This window comes from Diceros bicornis, chromosome 40, assembly GCF_020826845.1.
Source record: "Diceros bicornis minor isolate mBicDic1 chromosome 40, mDicBic1.mat.cur, whole genome shotgun sequence".
NCBI classification, from domain to species: Eukaryota; Metazoa; Chordata; class Mammalia; order Perissodactyla; family Rhinocerotidae; genus Diceros; species Diceros bicornis.
The window spans coordinates 15,371,245-15,385,426 of record NC_080779.1 but is presented as its reverse complement, the minus strand read 5'-3'; the positions used below and the strand labels follow the sequence as shown (position 1 = coordinate 15,385,426).

Below are 14,182 nucleotides of genomic sequence, written 5' to 3'. Positions count from 1 at the left end.
AAGTTCTCCAATTAAAAGATTTAGAATGGCTGAATGGATTAAAAAAACAAGATCCAATGATATGCTGCCTATAAGAGACTAACTTTAGCTTTAAAGACAGACATAGATTGAGAAGGAAAGGACAGAAAAAGATATTCTAACCAAATGATAACCATAAGATCTCAGGAGTAGATATACTTATAATCAGACAAAATAGACTTTAAGCTAAAAATGGTCAAAAGAGACAAAGAAGGTCATTATATAATGATAAAGGGGTCAATGCAACCAGAAGACACAAAAATTATAAATATTTATGAACCTAACAGCAGAATACCTAAATATATAAAGCAAATACTAACAGAACTAAAAGAAGAAATAAACAGCAATACGATAATAGTTGTGAATTTTAATATTCCACTCTCAACAATGGAAAGATCATCCAGACAGAGAATCAATAAGGAAACCATGGAATTGAAAAACATTATAGACCAAGTGGACCTGACAGACACATATAGAACATTCTATCCAACAACAGCAGAATATATATTCTTCTCAAGCAAACACTGAACATTTTCTAGGATAGATCAAATTTAGGCCACAAAACAAGTCTTAGCAAATTCAAGAAGACTGAAATCATACCAAGTATTTTTTCTTATTAAAATGGTATGAACAACAGGAAGAAAACTGGAAAATTCACAAATACATGGACATTAAACAACAAACTCCTAAACAACCAATGGATCAAAGAAGAAATCAAAATGGAAATAAAAAAGTATCCTGAGACAAAGGAAAACGGAAACATAAGCAGCAAAAGCAGTTCCAAGAGGAGAGTTTATAGTTATAAATGCATGCAAAAAGAAAAAAGAAAGATCATAAATAAACTAACTTTTTACCTCGAGGAACTAGAAAAAAACCAAACTAAGACAAAAGTTAGCAGAAGGAAGGAAAGAATAAAGATTAGAGCAAAAATAAATGAAAAAGAACAGGAAAACAACAGAAAAGATTAACAACACTAACAGTTGGTTCTTAGAAAAGATAAACAAAATTGACAAACCTTTAGCTAGATTAACCAAGAAAAAAGAGAGGACTCATATAAATAAAATTATAAATGGGAGATTACAACTGATACCACAGAAATACAAAGGATCATAAGAGACTACTATGAACAACTATATGCCAACAAATGGGACAACCTGGAAGAAATGGATAAATTCCTAGAAAAATACAACCTACCAAGACTGAATCACGAAGAAACAGAAAATCTGAACAGACCAATAACAAGTAAGGAATCAGTAATCAAAATACCCCAAACAAAGAAAAGCCCAGGACCAGATGATTTCACTGGTGATTTACCAAACATTTAAAGAAGAATTAATGCCAATCTTTCTCAAACTCTTCCAAAAAACTGAACAGGAGGGAACTCTTCCAAACTCATTTTATGAGGCCAGCATTACCCTGATACCAAGGCCAGATAGGGACACTACAAGGAAAGAAAACTACAGGCCAATATCCATGATGAATATAGATGCAAAAATTCTCAACAAAATACTAGTAAACCAAATTCAACAGCACATTAAAAGGACCATACACTAGGGCCGGCCCAGTGGCACAAGCGGTGAAGTGCATGCGCTCCACTGCAGCGGCCCAGGATTCCCCGGTTCAGATCCCGGGCGCACACTAACGCACCACTTGTCAAGCCATGCTGTGGCAGCATCCCATATAAAGTGGAGGAAGATGGGCAGGGATGTTAGCCCAGGGCCAGTCTTCCTCAGCAAAAAGAGGAGGACTGGCAGATGTCAGCTCAGGGCCGATCTTTCTCACACACACAAAAAAAAGACCATAAACTATGATCCAGTGGAATTAATCCCTGCAATGCAAGGATGATTTAACATATGCAAATCAACAAATGTGGTAGATCACTTTAATATTAATGAATAAAAGATAAGAATCATATGACCATCTCAATAGATGCAGAAAAAACATTTGACAAAATTCAACATCCAGTCACGATAAAAACTCTCAAAAAATTGGGTATAGAAAGAATGTACCTTGACATCATAAAGGCCCCAAATGAATGACAAGCCCATAGCTAACATCACAATGGTGAAAGGCTGAAATCTTCTAAGGTCAGGAACAAGACAAGGGTGCCTACTCTTAACACTCCTATTCAACATAGTACTGTAAGTCCCAACTAGAGCAATCAGGCACACACACAAAAAAAGAAAAAGAAATAAAAGGCATGAGAATCAGAAAGGAAGAAGTAAAATTGTATCTATTTGCAGATGATATGATTTTATACATAGAAAATCCTAAAACTCCACCAAAAAACTGTTCATTCTAATACAAAAATTCAGTAAAGTTACAGGATACAAAAGCAACATTAAAAAAATCAGAACTGTTTCTTTATAATAACAATGAATTATCTGAAAAAGCATAAAGAAGAAAATCCCATTCACAATTGAACCAAAAAATAATAAAATACTTAGGAATAAATTTAACCAAGGAGGTGAAAGATCTCTACACTGAAAACTATTATAAGACACTAATGAAAAAAATTGAAGACGACACAAATAAATGTAAAGATATCCCATGTTCATGGACTAGAAGAATATTTTTTAAATGTCCATTATACCTAAAGGCATCTATAGATCCCATGCAATCCTATCAATTCCAATAGCATGTTTTACAGAAATAGAAAGAGAGTCCTAAAATTTGTTTGGAACCACAAAGACCGTGAACAGCCAAAGCAATCCTAAGAAAGAAGAACAAAGCTAGATGAATCACACTTCCTGATTTCAAACTATATTACAAAGCTACAGCAATCAAATCAGTATGCTGCTGGCATGAAAATAGACACATAGACCAATGAAACAGAATTAAGAGTTCAGAAATACACCCATGCCTATACGGTCAACTATTTGACAAGGGAGTCAAGGTCACTCAACGAAGAAAAGACAGTCTCTTCAATAAAAGGTAGTGGGAAAATGGACATTCACATGCAAAAGAATGAAACTAGATCCCTATCTCACACCACTAACAAAAAAGAATTTGAAATGTATTAAAGACTTAAATGTAAGACCTGAAACCATAAGACTTCTATAAGAAAATATAGGAAAAAAAGCTCATTGACATGGGTCCTGGCAACAAGTTTTTGGATATAACATCTAAAGTACAAGCAACAAAATCAAAACTAGACAAGTGAGACTATATCAAACTAAAAAGCTCTGCACACCAAAAGAAACAATCAACAAAACGAAAAGGCAGTCTAGGGAATGGGAGGACATATTTGCAAATCACACATCTGATAAGGGATTAATATCTAAAATATATGAGGAACTCATACAACTCAATAGCAAAAAATCAAATAATCCAAACTTTAAAATGAGCAAAGGACCTCAGCAGACATTAGATATTCAAATGGCCAACAGGCACATGACAAGATCCTCAACATCACTAATCATCAGGGAAATGCAAACCGAAACCACAATGAGATATTACGTTACACCTGTCAGAATGGCTATTATCAAAAAGACAAGAAATAACAAATGTTAGAGAGGATGTAGAGAAAAGGGAACCCTTGTACACTGTTGGTGGGAGTGTAAATTGGTGCAGCCACTATGGAAAATAGTATAGAGGTTTCTCAAAACATTAAAAATAGAACTACTACATGATCCAGTAATTCCACTTCTGGGTATTTATCTGAAGGAAATGAAAACACTAACTCAAAAAGATACCTGCACTTCCATGTTCATTGCAGCATTATTCACAATAGCCAAGACATGGAAATAATCTAAGTGTCCATTGATAAATGAATGGATAAAGAAACTGTGGTATATATGCAATGGACTATTATCCAGTCAAATAAAAGACGGAAATCATGCCATTTGCAACAACATGGATGGACTTTGAAGGCATTATGGTAAGTGAAATAAATCAGACAAATACTGTATGATCTCAGTTATGTGGAATCTAAAAAAACGAACTCATAGAAACAGAATAGATTGGTGGTTGCCAGAGATGAAGGGTGGGAGGTAAGCAAATGGGTGACAATTGTCAAAATTATAAACTTCCAGTTATAAAATAAGTTCTGTGGATGTAATGTACAGCATGGTGAATAAAGTTAACAATACTGTATTGTATATTTGAAAGTTGCTAAGAGAGCAGATCTTACAAGTTCTCACTACAGAAAAAGAAATTTGTAACTACGTGAGGTGACGAAGGTTAACAAAACTTATTGTGGTAATCACTTCACAATATATACATATATCAAATTACTAGTAAATACCTTAAATTTATACAATGTTACATTGTTACAAGTCAATTGTATCTTAAAACTGGGGAAAAACAGTCTTTGAAGAGCAGAAATTTTTAATTTTGATGAAATCCAATTCATCATTTTTTCTTTTATGGTATGTATTTTTGGTGTCCTAATAATAATTTTCCCAGGATGCGAAGATTTCTATGTTTATTCTAAAAGTTTTATATTTTCAGGTTTTACATATAGGCCTATTGTCCTAATAAAGTTAATTCTGGTTTCTGGTGTGAGGTAATTTAATTTAAAGTTCATTTTTTTGTTTCCATGTAGATATGGCACAAAGCATCAAAAAGCTTTTAAACTAAGTGTTCAAAACTGGTAGTTGAAATCCTCCAATCTGGTCCTTTTCAAAACGTGTTTGGGCTACTCTAGAGCTTAATGCTTTCATATAAGTTTGAAAATCAGTTTGTCAATATCTACAAAACTGTCTGTTGCGATTTTAATTGGAATGCACTTAATCTAAAATCCAGCTGGGAAGAATTAACATCTTAGCAGTTCTTCAAACTATGAACACAGAATATCTCTTATTACAGGACTTAGTGTATGGGTTTCAAAAATTTTTTGTTAAATTTATCCCGAAGTATGTAATGTTTTAGAGGCTATTGTAAATGGTATTTTTCTATACTATCTTACTTTTGTACTTGTTATAAAGAATAGAATTTCTGATATTGACTATATATATCTTTCAATCTTGCTAAACTCACTTCTTCTCATAGCTTTTTGGGTATGTTCCCTAGGATTTTCTGTGTATACAATCATGTTGTTTGCAGACAAACACTTTTTTTCTTCTTCCTCTCCAAATGATGCCTCTTATTTCTATTTTTTGCCTTAATGTAATGAATAGCACATCCAGTACAATACTGAATAGAAGTGATCAAAGTGGACATCCTTGCCTGTGTGTTTTCACTAGAAAGCATTCAATCTTTCACCATCAAGTGTCATGTTAGCTTTTGTTTTTCCACAGATGTTCTTTATCACGCTGAGGAAATTCTTTTCTATTCCTAGTTTGCTGAGTGTTTTTAATCAGGAATATGAAATAAAGATGTTGAATTTTGTCACATGCTTTAATTTCCAATTTAAAAACTTTCCACACTTTTGTTAGTGATTTCTAATTTAACTCTGCTGTGTCCGAGAACATTTATCTGTATAATCTGCTATTGTTGGGTGTAGTGTTTAATAAATATCTACTAGGTTAACTTGGTTGATAGTGTTGTTCGAGTCTTCTACAACCTTACTGATTTTCTGTCTACTTTATCAGTTATTGACAGATGATTGTTGAAATCTCCAACTATAATTGTGGATTTGTCTATTTTTCCCTGTATTTCTGTTTATTTTTTCTTCATGTATTCTGTAGCTCTGATATTAGGCTTATTCAGACAGGATTGTTATATCCTCATAGTGAACTGTCTTTTTTATAATCACAAAATGTCTCTACCTTTGATAATATTCCTTGTCCTAAAGTCTAATTTGTCTGATAGTAATATAACCACTCCAGTATTTTTAAGATTAGTGTTACTCCCCACCCCCATCTTATTACTTTTAACCTACTTATGTTTTTATACCTAAAGTGCATTTCTTCAAAATCAATACTACTGACCAACAGGGAGATAATATTTGCAATACAGGACTAATATCTCTAATAAAGAAAGAACTGTTTAAAATGGAAGAAATAAAGGTCAAAAGTCCTATAGAAAAATGAATAGAACAAACATGAACAGACAATATCAAAAGATAAATATAAGCACAGCTCTCAGATATACAGAAAGATAAACAACCTCACTCATAATTACAGAAAGACAAACTAAAATGACATGGCTATAGAATTTGACAGAATCTGATCTATCAGACTGACAAAAATTAAAAGGTATTGTAATATATTGTGTTAGAAAGGCTACAGGAAAATAGGCACTCTTATTCACTGATGAAGGGTATGCAAATTGGCACAACTCTTCACGGAGAATTTGTCAATACCTAACAAAACTACATATGCATTTACCATTTTTTCTTTTTTTTTGTGAGGAAGACTAGCCCTGAGCTAACATCCGATGCCAATCCTCCTCTTTTTTGCTGAGGAAGCCTGGCCCTGGGCTAACATCTGTGCCCATCTTCCTCTACTTTATATGGGACGCCGCCACAGCATGGCTTAACAAGCAGGGCATCGGTGCACACCCAGGATCCGAAGCGGCAAACCCCAGGCCGCCACAGTGGAGCGCCCTCACTTAACCGCTTGCGCCACCGGGCCGGCCCCTGCATTTACCTTTTGACTCACCAATCCTGCTTCTTGGAATTTACCCTAAACACACACTTTCAACAATACAAATTACATATGCATTTAATCTTTTGACTCAGCAATCCTAACTGTAGGAATTTATACTGAAGATAATGTCAGAAAATATGAAAATACATATACGCAGGTTCGTCTTTTAAGCACTATTTGCAACTGCAAAATATTGGAAACAAACTTCTCATATAAATGATGAGTGAATAAATGTGAATAAATGATGGCACATCCACATAATACAGTATGTTGCAGCTGTATAAAATTAATGAGAAAGGTCTCTATGAACTGATATACAGAAAGATAGGTTTCAGGATACAGAGAGGTTTCAGGATATATTTTTAAGTGGATAAAACAAAACATAAAAGAGAACCCACAGTGTGCTTCCTTTTGTGTAAGCAAGGAGAGATATAAGAAAACATCCATGTATTTTACCATTTTGCATAGTCCTGATTTTTTTAATTCTACTGTTTCACATACTTAAAATAAGTGAATTTTTAAAACGGAAGTAAAAATCCCAAATGGAATAAAGACAGAAACAAATGAACCAAACTTTATTTTGAATGAACATAACTCACGGTGAAGATGGTGCAGGGGGGAAGGAGGGGGAGAATGATGAAGCACATTATAACATATCTAAATTTTGAATATAATATTTTGACCATACACATTCAGACAAAAGAAAATAATGAATTCTAAACAAACATTTTACTCTAATTAGTAGGTTTGTTTTTCATGGTAATATGAGTTAACAATTTTGAAATGAATTTATTTGTATTCTAGGAGCAATCAGTATACATATTGTAGACCGTTGGAGCCAGATTTCTCCTTGTTGGAGAATAAGCAGGAACAGACAGGGGAAGGATAGAAGGAACACTGTGGTGGTGTATTAAAACTGGAGGTATCAGTAACAACTCATGGCTTTTAATACACATAGATGAAGAAATAGATATGTGTGTGTATGCACACACACATACACATAAACATTTCTTCCTAAAGGACTAGAGACAATGACACCACAGTGGCAATGACACCCCAGCAGCAATAAGTACACATGGCACAAAGATCTTAGTTTCTAAATACCAACCTCCACTAAAATGAAACATAAGTCTTTGAAGAAAAGGGATGTTCCAGGGCTGGGGCATGAAAATGACAAGCCTGGAACATCTGAATGTGTCAGAAAGTAAGGAAGTGCTCAATAAATGATAGGGACACGTCAAAACAACACAGAATAGACCCAAGCACATGTGGTCAATTTTGACGACTGTGCTAAGGTAACTAAGGGGAAAAAGATGGTCTTTGCAACAAATGGTGGCAAAATAACTGGATATCAATATGGATAAATATGAACTTTGACCTTTACCTCACATCTTATTTCCATCAGAACATCAACTAATAAACCCAGAAGGAATAATAGAATCAAAAAAAAAAAAATCACCAGAGCAACAACTGTTCCAGGTAAGAATCACCAGTGGACGGTAAAACTAGTCAGAGCAGGATGCAAAATAGGATATTTACCATCAGAGTAATAACTGTTTTAGGCAAGAATCATCAATAAATGCTAAAACTGGTGAGGGTTTGATGCCAAACAGTATATTTACACGGTCTCAAGGCACTTCTCTGCAAGACATTGATGAATTACAAAAGAAAAACAGAAAAAACAGACATCATGTGCTTCCTGACAATCAGATGAACTAGCAGGACACAAACTTAAGCGATACTCCTGCCCAAAATGCATAATCTGAATTGAATCATGAGGACAACACCAGAAAACCCAAACTAGGATATTCTACAAAATAAACGGCTTCTATTTTTCAAAAACGTCAAGGTCACAAAAGATAAAAAAGATAAATCAATTGTTCTACATTAAAGTAGAAACTAAAGAGACATGAAAATTAAATATAAGTGATCCTGATTTGAGGCTTGGAACAAAAATTTCTTTTCTTTCTAAAATAAAAGTCATTAATGGGATGACTGACAAGATTCAAATAGGGTCTATAGATGAAATAATAGTATGCTAGTGTTAATTTCCTGATTTTGATAAGTATACTGTGGTTTTGTAAAATAATGCCCATATTTATAAAAAATATACACTGAGGTTTTCAGGAGTAAAATAGCAGCATGTCTACAGTTGATTCTCAAAAAATTCAGGAAAAAATTACATATATATGTAGATATACAAAGATAGACAGGAAAAGGGAGGGAGGGCGGAGGAAGGGAAGAAGAGGTGAAAATGGAGATTATACATGAAAGCAAATGCAAAATGTTAACAAATGGGGAATAAAGGTCAAGGGCACGTGGGAAGTCTTTGGACTATCTTTGCATCTTTTCTCTAAACTAAAATTATTTTAAAACAAAAGGTTAAAAAACTAAACATGGGGGCCAGCCCCCTGGCGAAGTGGTTAAGTCCAGTGCTCCACTCCAGTGGCCTGGGTTTGTGGGTTCGGATCCTGGGCGCGGACCTACACCACTTGTCAAGCCATGCTGTGGCGGCAACCCACACACAAAACACAGGAAGACTGGCAGAGATGTTAGCTGAGGGCTAATCTTCCTCAAGCAAAAAAAGAGGAAGATTGGCAATAGATGTTAGCTCAGAATGAATCTTCCTCATCAAAAAAAAAAAAAAAAAACCTAAATATGAATTGAAAAATAAAGTACATTTCTTATAGACAGCATATGCTTGGATCTTTCTTTTTTAATATAGTCTGAGAACTGGTGTTAAAACTGTTCATATTTATTATAATTTTTGATATAATTGGGTTTAAGTCTACCACCTTGCATATTTGTTTTATTTCCCATCTGCTTTTTATTCCTTTTTCCTTCTTTTCAGTCAACTGAGTAAATCTTTTGGTATTCCATTTTATCTCCGTCATTGCTTTATTAACTATATCTCTTTGGGTTTTTAAATGATTTTAATGTTTCCTCTAGGGTTTGTTTCATCTTATCACGGTCTAACTACAAATAATACTATATCATTTCACATGTAATGTAAGAACCTCACAACTCAATTTTTCCATTCACCCCTCCTGTCGTTTGTGCTGTCATCATACATGTAACATACACAAGTTAGAAATTTCATAAAACACTGAAATTATTTGTCCTTAAAAGTTAACTATCTTAAAATTTTTTTAATGAGAAAAAAATGTCTTTTATATTTATCCATATATTTTCACCTTTTTGGTGGTCTTCATTCTTTTTAGATTTGTGTTTTCGTCTGGATTGGTTACTGCCTTCAGAATTTAAAGGAACTTCCTTAACGTTTTTTATAGCGACAGTCTGCTGGCCCCACATGTTCTTAGCTTTTGTCTTGAAATGACTTTATTTGTGAAGGATATTTATCTTGGATATAATATTCTAGGTTGACAATTTTTTCTTTTGGTACTTCAATTTGTTGATTTTTGGTTTGCATTGTCTTTGATGAAGAGCCCGCAGTCATTCTTATCTTTCTCATGCCTCTATATGCAATTTGTTTTCCCTGGCTGCTTTTCTACTCATCACTGGTTTTCAGCAACTTGAATATTGTGTGGCTTGATGTGGTTTTCTTTGTGTTTGACTGGTTTGACAGCTGCCACCCCCCCCCGACGCCCCCAATTCCTGGGAACTCAATCACACGTGTGTCAGATTGCTTGCTGTTGTACCACAGGGCACCAAGGGTTTGTTCATTCTTTTTCTAGTCATCTTTCCTTACTGTGCTTCAGTTTGGGTTACTTCTGTCACTGTCTTCCAGTTCATTGAGCTTTTCTTTTGTAATGTCTACATTGTTATTAATCCTACCCAGTGAAATTTTCATTTCAGAAACTATTTTTCAGCTCCAGAGGTTCCATTTTGTTTTTTTATACTGTCCACTTCTCCTTCATGTTGATGTTTTCCTTTAAATTGCTAAACGTATATAATAGACATACTAAATACCCTGTCTGCTACTTCCATGGTCTCTGTCATTTCTAGAACTATTTCTATTTTCTTCCTTGATTATGGGTCATTTTCTTTCATGTTAAATAATCTTTGATAAAATGCTGAATACTATCTATTACATTATTACTTTGACTATTTTAAGTAATTTGCATTTCCATATCAATTTTAGAATTAGCTAGATTACAGGCAATTTCTACCAAAAAAGCCTGCTGCAACTGTGATTGGGACTGCATTGAAATATATAGATCAATTTGGGGATAACTGACACCTTAATGATATTGATTCTTCTTATCTCTACACTTACTTAGGTTTTCGTTAAGTACTCTCAGTAATGTTTGGAGACTTCAGTGTACAAGTCTCGCACATCTTTGGTCAGACTTATCCCTAGGTTCACTGACTGTCAAATCTACCCAGAATAGGTCTTTGCCCAAGGAAGCTGGGACATATGGGGCCTGCCACTCAGCTGCCGGGCACACTAAAGAAGCTCTCCTACAGCATAGAGCTGTGCAGGAAAGAGGGACTGTTCTTTTCACCAGCTGCCCACTCTGATCATCCCTAGATGGTGGGAACTGAGTGTGGGGGAACAAGCATCACCCGACTGCCACCAGCCACTCAAGATAAGCCTCTGCAGCATGGAGCCTGTGGAAAATGAGATCTGCCAATGTCCTCTGGCTACCAAATGCACCTGGAATAGCTTTTCCACCCCAGTGAGCTGGGGCAGATGGGAACGTCCATCTGGCTGCTGATCTCACCTGAAACAGTTCTTCTGCAAAGCAGAGCTGTGGAGTGATGGGTGCAATCTCTAGCCTGAATGTTATGGCTTCCCACTGTTCTTACCAAGTTTATATAGATTTTGTTGAATAAATATTTCTCAATTCATTCTAAGTCCTTTGATCAATCTCCAAGTACTCAGTCTGACTGACTGTCTTTGCTAATTTTGATCAGCTCAGCAAATCCTCTTATGGGGAGAAGTCCCCAAGATCCTCACACCACCATTCCAGAAATCTCAATTCTGTCACATTCGAATTTAAGGTGAAAGTAATTTGTTGCGTTTAAAAAATAAGTGAGGTAAAACTGGTTTACTCAATGGAGCTTATCAACAACCACTGCTGGGGTTTAATGCAAAATAAACCATGTCTTTACTTAAACACACTTTTGATAAGTTGCCTTGTCTATCATCAATTTACTACAGTCTTTAAGATTAATGCAAAGTAGTACTATTCTTTTGCACATGTCACTTCATGTGCAGCTAAAAGCTCCAGAGCTAGAAAATAAACCAAAGTACAAACCAAATGAAGTCCTTAAAAACAACTTAAGGACATTCCCTTTAGCTTTTTCACAAAATTTAAAACAGATATTAGTCAAACTGCAACTGTTGGCAGATTTTATCTGCCATTAAGATACCACCAATTTTGGATCTAACTTATGGTTAATTGTAGGCAACCAAAACAATTGTACTTAATAATAAGCAAATTACGCAGTCAATTAAAGAACCCCAGCCACCTTCATTTGAAAAGTATTCCCCAACCCAATATTTTTGGCTTATTTCCCAGAGACCCCAGGAAACGTAAACGATCAGAAGAATCTGGCTTTTCTTGCAGACACTGAGTACAGAGATACACACATATACCCTTCTTACCTAGCTGTAGACACTAACATTTCCAGCTCTCATAACAACAGTAATGTAATAATAGTAGCACTGCTCCCAACATAAGACCTTTGCACTAGCTGTTCCTCTGTCTGAAATGCTCTTCCCTAAGACTTTCACCAGGTAAGCTTAAACATCATTTCAGAGAGGCCTTCCTTAACATCCAATCTAAAGAAACCAGGGAGTCGTGTCTGTCCCAGACTTCTCTCTAGCTGATATTTTGTTTATTTATTTGGTAGCTTATTGTCTGTCTTCTCCATTAGAACACATGCTCCACCAGGGCAGAAGTCTTGACTATCTTGCTCATCCGGCACAGTAGTAGTTCTAAAATACATTCACAAATCTGATACTCCTCTCTTCAAGAGATGGAGCTTAATTTCCCTCTCCTTGGGGTGGCTTCTTATGAATAGACTATGGCAGAAGTGATGGTGTGTGACTTCCAAGACTTAATTACTGAAGACATTGTAGCCTCCTCCTCTCTTGGATCACCAGCTCTGGGGTCGCCAGCTGCTATAACGTGGGAACCCTCAAGCAGTCCTTCACCTACATGATGAAGAACTAAGGCTTCCTGCCAAAAGGCAGCAAAAACTGAGGCCTTTTGCCAAGAGTTACATGAGTGAGCCATCTTGAAGAGGACCTACCAGGCCCAGGCCTCCAGAATAGTACAGCTTCTACTGATATCTTGACTGCGATCTCATGAGAGATCCTGAGCCACAACTACTTAGCTAAGTTGCTCCCAAATTCCTCACTCACAGAAACAGAAAGATAAGAAATGTTTGCTGTTTTAAGCTGCTAGGTGCAGGGTAATTTATTACACAGCAATAGGTAACAAATACAATTACTGAATTACCAATTCTTAGAACAATGCCTGGTGTACATAAAGATCCCAGCAAATATTTGCTGAATGACTGAACAAATAAATTAGCAAACACTTACTGCTTATATTCATATAATATTTTAAAGTTTGTAAACTACTGTTACTCAAATAAATCTTCTCATTTGATCCTCACAACAACCTTATATAATGCATAACCTTATATCATGTCAGGCAGAGAAATGATCTTCTCCAGTTTGCAACTGAAACTCATGCTCAGAGCAGTTTAGTGGTTTTTTTCAAGACCACACAGCTGGTGAACACAGAACTCAGGGATCTTGATTCCTAATCTCCCTTCATAGGGCTACAAAATCCTAAGAAAAGACATCCATAAAAGGTGGCCTCATGTCACACAATGTTAAACCATTACTGGTACTCATTATAATATTTTGGTGTTCAACTCAAACACTAACGGAACACTACATGCACATCCTCCACCATTATACCATGCAGCCAGCACCTTTTCAAACAAAATATTATCATGTAATTGATAGCCCCATTAAAACAAATCAGAAAGGGTAAGCCAGAAGGTAGGAGAGAAATACAAAAAAGAGTACCCTGGAAAATTCTGTCTTCAACAGTTTTACTTCCCACAATCCTGAGGTCATGAAAGAAGCAGCTCTTCCCTTTGCAGAATGTCCTGGAAGCCCTTGGAGCCAAGCCTGCCCTCAAAGCTGAAGCAGATGATAATGGTGTGTGTTGGGGGGGGAAGGCAGCGGGGAGGTGACAGGCAGGTAGGAGAGAAGGCGGGAGGGGACCACATGGTAGCCAGAGGCTAGTATCTAGCATTGCACTGCCATACAAGCCACTAGCTAGAGAATCATTTTGTGAACTAATCTTTTCATGATACCTGGAGCAGGTTAAGTTTCATGTACAGAATGAGTTCTGACTCAGGAGATCATATAGGCAATATGAGAAAGGATGGGGCTGAATTTACTGGTTTACTAGAAAAACCAGAGAACAGCCTTTGCACTATACAATTGGGGAATATATGAAGTGAGAAACTGATGCAGAAATGACTACAGAAGGTCAAAGACAAAAGTGTCCATCTCAGCAATCTCTAATGCTCAGTGGACACTGGGGGTGCCCTAAGGAGAGACTGGCAGAGGCAGCGCACTCCAGAGGTGGAGACCAGGTTCTGGAGTCAGAAGCCAGCCTTCCCCTCAGCTGTGACTT

The 14,182-nt window shown here is 36.0% G+C and overlaps 1 protein-coding gene across 2 annotated transcripts in view; it reads right to left on the bottom strand.

The window, feature by feature from the left end:
• The window catches only part of TMEM131 (transmembrane protein 131), a 221,740-nt gene that overhangs the window by 130,040 nt on the left and 77,518 nt on the right, over window positions 1-14,182 (bottom strand). The window lies entirely within an intron of this gene.